Below are 6,381 nucleotides of genomic sequence, written 5' to 3'. Positions count from 1 at the left end.
TCCATGGGTTTGCACCTAGACCCTGGGGTGGTCCAGGTGTCGGAGCTCCGACCGTTAGTGGCCGGAGCTGGTCAGAAAGTCCAAGGATTGTGGACTGCACAGGTTGCGCGGCAGTTTTGGGATTTTCGGAAACGTGGTTCGCTAAGGCTGTATAAGTATCGGTTCAAAGCGAGGCATGGCTCGTTGAAACCGCCCAGACGTGGGCTACGTCTGGGCGGTGGAGCTCTGGCCATTCGGTGGCCGGAGCTGGCCGGCAGCAGGCCATAAAGCCTGCTGCTACATGGCCGATAGTAAAGAGAAGGGGGGGAATCCATACGTGGGTTGGGAATGTGGGTTTCTTTTATTTATTAATTCGGGTTATGGGTCTTTAAGTGGGCCGGGCTTGGGTTTTGGATCTGGGTCCGGGTCGGGTCACGTCTTGATGGGTCAAATTTAATTTTACTCCGAGTCTAAATTTTTATTATTTGGGCTTGGGTATTTTTAATTTAATTAATTAAGAGTTTTAGTTAATAATTAATGGGTTTGGGCTTGACTTAGTTAATTAATTGGACTAATTTAATGTGTTTTATTAATTATAGAGGTGAGCCCACTAATTTGTCATGGACCGTGTGATCCATGAGAATTATTGGGCCAAGTTGAGTCAGATTTAATAATTTTATCGGCCCAGTTTATAATTAATGGTTAAATAATATTTTTATTAATTAAATTTTAAGTTAATTAGTTAATGGGCTGAAATTATGTTTTAAGCAAGCTCATTAGTTTCTCATGGGCTTGGGGGCCCATGAAGCTTAATGGGCCAGGTCAGGTTGGGCTTTTGGTTTTTGGGCCAGTCTAAGAATTTTTGAGTTTTAAGTCTAGTGGTCAGCAGCTCGAACAAGTCCTTGGAAAATAAATGTCCATAAATATATATTTAATTCATGCATGCATTTTTATTAGATATATAAGTATGATTTTTAAGAAAATAAATTAAATATATATCTACGGCAAATTTTCATGAAAATAAAGAAATAATGAGAATTTTTATGTTCATGCATCATTAAGAATTTTCATGATAAGTTTAAGAGCATGTTATGAAAAATATTTTTATGGAAGTTGAAGTGAAGGTGGAAAGTAATGTGGTTGGAGGCCGGGATACCTGGGCCCGGTGACCTTCCTAATGATGTATAAGTATGATGAGCTTATGGATCCAGCTGAGAGGGCTGGTGAAGTGGCAGCACAGAGGTGGAAACCCCACCGCCGCGTACGTTGGTTTAAGATTGATCAATCGCTTAGTATGATGCCACCGACATGTATACGACCTGTTGAGAACTAAGAATCATGATAAGTTATTTTATGAGATTTATTAAATATGATGATACATGTTTAGCATTATGATAAATCAGTATAATTATTTTTATTTCATGTTTATATGCATATAATTTTAAGATCATGCACGTATATTTATATTCACGTATTTTATATGATGTGTGCTTGTGTGTGGTTTCATTTTGTTATGTAAGGATAGAACGTGCTGAGCCTCTAGGCTCACTAGATTTAAATGGTGCAGGTGAGCAGAATGTTAATGAAGTTAATGTGTTTTCGACTGGCGGCGAGGGCGTATGAGTATCCAGGCGGCTAAAACCCATGACCATTGCTCTAAGATGAATTTTATGTTGAGACTAGAACATTTATTTCCGCATATGTTTTATTATTATAGATTTTCAGTATATGCATGAATTTTAGATTTAAGTATTTATTTTCTAAGTTTTCCTGAATTTTTGTGAAAGAAATATTATTTAGGAATTTTATTATGGAATATTTATAAATGATTATTTAGTAATTAATTTTAAGTATTTAATTGAATGTGTGTACTTTTATTGTATTTATTGTGTTTATGTATTTTAAATTAAGTAAAGTTATTTTTAAGTATAATATATATATATATATATGTTTGGGCATATATATATTTATATTCATTATTTTATTATCAGAGAGTTTTGTTAAAAAAAAAAATTCAGTAGGAGTTTTAGGATGTTTCATTTGGTATCAAAACCATGGTCCTTGGAGGGTAACTAGCCTGCTACACGGAGCTCAGAAGCCGCACTGCCAGTCTGTAAGTTTTAAATGTTTTAAATTATGTTTTATGCATGGGACACATGATTTTTGTTTTAATGATTTATGAAAATGAGAATTTTAAGTTATGACAGTATTAAAGTTAAAAATACTTAGTTAAGCAATGCAGTTACGTAGAGAATTTATGGAAATTAGAGTATGCCTCTGAGACGCGTTACACACCAGGATGACTAGAATGATATATGTTTAGAAAATTAAGTTTGATAATTTATGAGACGTAAGTTTGACACTTAGATTTGTAGATTAAGTTAGGATTTTAGATTTAAGTTTGACAAGTTAGAATTTTTTTGAGATTTAAGTTGAATTTTAGATATATAAATTAAGTTATGTTTTTGGGATTTAAGTTTGAAAATTAGTTTTGAAAAATTTTAGTCATGTGTTATTAGACGACTAAGTTAAATCAAATTTTGAGGACGAAATTCCATTTAAGGGGGAGAGAATTGTAACGTCCGGAAATTTGCTACGTAAATTTGCATGCATAACTAGGGGATTTTATAATTTTATAATAATGTGAAAATGTGTTAAATTGTTTTTATGAGTGATTATTTAAATTAATTGATTTATTTGCATGTTTTAAATATTGTTTCGGGATTTAAATCTGTATGATGTGATTTATGAATTTATTTGAGAAAGTTTATTTTATGATCGCGTAGGCGGGACCGTGGACAGACGAGATGTTGTTTTCACCCAAAATGTTTTATGAGATTTTTAAGAGCCTTAAAATATTATTTTAAGGTTAGATTTCAAGAAAATTATAGTATTTATATATATGTATATTTATGTGTCCATTTTTATCCAAAATAAGTCATTTTAATGACTTTTAATAACTTTTAAAATTACATTTAATTATTATTACGGGATTTTCATTATGTTACCTAATCTATATTTTTTATTTATGAGTTTTAAATATATTTTATGGTATAATTATCTACTTAGCTTAATTAGTGTAATTTAATTTTTTTTAACCTAAATTATTCTCCCTAAAACTCTATCCCTATCTCACGCCAAAACTCTCTTAGCCGCCTCCATAAATCTTCAGAAAATTTTCCATCGTCAAGAACGCATCACACACAATTTTCTTGAAGTTTTTCGGCAAGGATTTTCAAGCCGTTCGTCCCGGCGAGCCCGATACGCGTTGATTTCTTTGTTTTGGTCCAAATCTTCAATAAGGCACGTTTGATTTCCATTCTTGAATACCGTTTAGATCATATTAAACTGTTTTTAAGATAAATGATGAGATTATTGCATGTGTTTCAGATTTGAATGACATTCTTCATAGTTCATGCTTGTTTTTCACGTTTTTATGTATATGGCTCGGTTTTGGGCATGTTACATGGCTAGGGACTGTTCGAATTGCTGCACCATGGTTTGGGGTTGTAACTAGAGTCCTTAAGGTTGGTTTGGCATGGGTTTCAGTCATGGGAGTGGTTGGAAAAGCTGCTGAGCGGATGGGGGTCGGGGTGTACTGCCGCACAGGCATGTAGGAGGAAGAAGGGTTCGGCCTCTTCTTGCAGGGTCTGGGCTCGAGCCAGGCCTGGTCCATGGGTTTGCACCTAGACCCTGGGGTGGTCTAGGTGTCGGAGCTCCGACCGTTAGTGGCCGGAGCTGGTCAGAAAGTCCAAGGATTGTGGACTGCACAGGTTGCGCGGCAGTTTCGGGATTCCCGAAAACGTGGTTCGCTAAGGCTGTATAAGTATCGGTTCAAAGCGAGGCATGACTCGTTGGAACCGTCCAGACGTGGGCTACGTCTGGGCGGTGGAGCTCCGGCCATTCGACGGCCGGAGCTGGCCGGCAGCAGGGCATAAAGCCTGCTGCTACACGGCCGATAGTAAAGAGAAGGGGGGGAGTCTGTACGTGGGTTGGGAATGTGGGTTTCTTTTATTTATTAATTCGGGTTATGGGTCTTTAAGTGGGCCGGGCTTGGGTTTTGGATCTGGGTTTGGGTCGGGTCACGTCTTGATGGGTCAAATTTAATTTTAGTCCGAGTCTAAATTTTTATTATTTGGGCTTGGGTATTTTTAATTTAATTAATTAAGAGTTTTAGTTAATAATTAATGGGTTTGGGCTTGACTTAGTTAATTAATTGGACTAATTTAATGTGTTTTATTAATTATAGAGGTGAGCCCACTAATTTGTCATGGACCGTGTGATCCATGAGAATTATTTGGCCAAGTTGAGTCGGGTTTAATAATTTTATCGGCCTAGTTTATAATTAATGGTTAAATAATATTTTTATTAATTAAATTTTAAGTTAATTAGTTAATGAGCTTAAATTATGTTTTAAGCAAGCTCATTAGTTTCTCATGGGCCTGGGGGCCCATGAAGTTTAATGGGTCAGGTCAGGTTGGGCTTTTGGTTTTTGGGCCAGTCTAAGAATTTTTGAGTTTTAAGTCTAGTGGTCAGCAGCTCGAACAAGCCCTTAGAAAATAAATGTCCGTAAATATATATTTAATTCATACATGCATTTTTATTAGATATATAAGTGTGATTTTTAAAAAAATAAATTAAATATATATCTACGGCAAATTTTCATGAAAATAAAGAAATAATGAGAATTTTTATGTTCATGTATCATTAAGAATTTTCATGATAAGTTTAAGAGCATGTTATGAAAAATATTTTTATGGAAGTTGAAGTGAAGGTGGAAAGTAATGTGGTTGGAGGCCGGGATACCTGAGCCCGGTGACCTTCCTAATGATGTATAAGTATGATGAGCTTATGGATCCAGCTGAGAGGGCTGGTGAAGTGGCAGCACAGAGGTGGAAACCCCACCGCCGCGTACGTTGGTTTAAGATTGATCAATCGCTTAGTATGATGCCACCGACATGGATACAACCTGTTGAGAACTAAGAAATCATGATAAGTTATTTTATGAGATTTATTAAGTATGATGATACATGTTTAGCATTATGATAAATCAATATAATTATTTTTATTTCATGTTTATATGCATATAATTTTAAGATCATGCACGTATATTTATATTCACGTATTTTATATGATATGTGCTTGTGTGTGGTTTCATTTTGTTATGTAAAGATAGAACGTGCCGAGCCTCTAGGCTCACTAGATTTAAATGGTGCAGGTGAGCAGAATGTTAATGAAGTTAATGTTTTTCCGACTGGCGGCGAGGGCGTATGAGTATCCAGGCGGCTAGAACCCGTGACCATTGCTCTAAGATGAATTTTATGTTGAGACTAGAACATTTATTTCCGCATATGTTTTATTATTATAGATTTTCAGTATATGCATGAATTTTAGATTAAAGTATTTATTTTCTAAGTTTTCCTGAATATTTGTGAAAGAAATATTATTTAGGAATTTTATTATGGAATATTTATAAATGATTATTTAGTAATTAATTTTAAGTATTTAATTGAATGTGTGTACTTTTATTGTATTTATTGTGTTTATGTATTTTAAATTAAGTAAAGTTATTTTTAAGTATGATATATATATATGTATGGGCATATATATATTTATATTCATTATTTTATTATCAGAGAGTTTTGTTAAAAAAAAAAAAAATTCAGTAGGAGTTTTAGGATGTTTCACAAATCAAGCAAACAAAGGTAAAAATAAAGTTGTGTATGAACCAGGAGATTGGATATGGTTGCACTTGAGGAAAGAACGATTCCCGAAAAAGCGGCGTTCTAAGTTATTTCTTAGAGGTGGTGGACCTTTCCAAGTCTTAAAGCGGATCTATGATAACGTATACAAATTAGACTTGCCAGGTGAGTAAAATGTGAGTACAACTTTTAATGTTTCTGACTTGTCGTTGTTTGATGTAGGTGATGATCGAGATTTGAGGACAAATCATTTTCAAGAAAGGGAGGATGATGCGATTTTGGATGGCTCGCATGTTGATCAAGCGACTAAGGATCCATTGGAGTTGATGAGAAGACAAACTACTAGAGGTCGAGCTAAAAATTTTAAGGATACACTTCAAACTTTGATGACAAATTATCAAGATGGAGTTGGATCTTTTGAAGACCAATGAGGTTGTTTCAATGTTCTAGAGTTGACGAAAGTCCAAGAGAATGAAGCCATTGAAGAAAATAGAAGAAAGAAACAAGATCTATCACTACAACAAAAACAGTTTTCCGCAGCATGCAGTGCATGCTTCACAAATCAAAGTTGTTGATAACAGGAGTTTTTGACAGCTCGCATTGCGCACTGCGGAAAGTAACATCCGCAGCGCGTATTGTACGCTGTCGAAACTTATATCCGCAGCCCACAATTGCGCGCTGCTGAAAGTAACTTCCGCAG

This window comes from Henckelia pumila, chromosome 4, assembly GCF_033568475.1.
Source record: "Henckelia pumila isolate YLH828 chromosome 4, ASM3356847v2, whole genome shotgun sequence".
NCBI lineage: Eukaryota > Viridiplantae > Streptophyta > Magnoliopsida > Lamiales > Gesneriaceae > Henckelia > Henckelia pumila.
The sequence above is the reverse complement of the archived record's forward strand: the minus strand, read 5'-3'. Positions refer to the sequence as shown.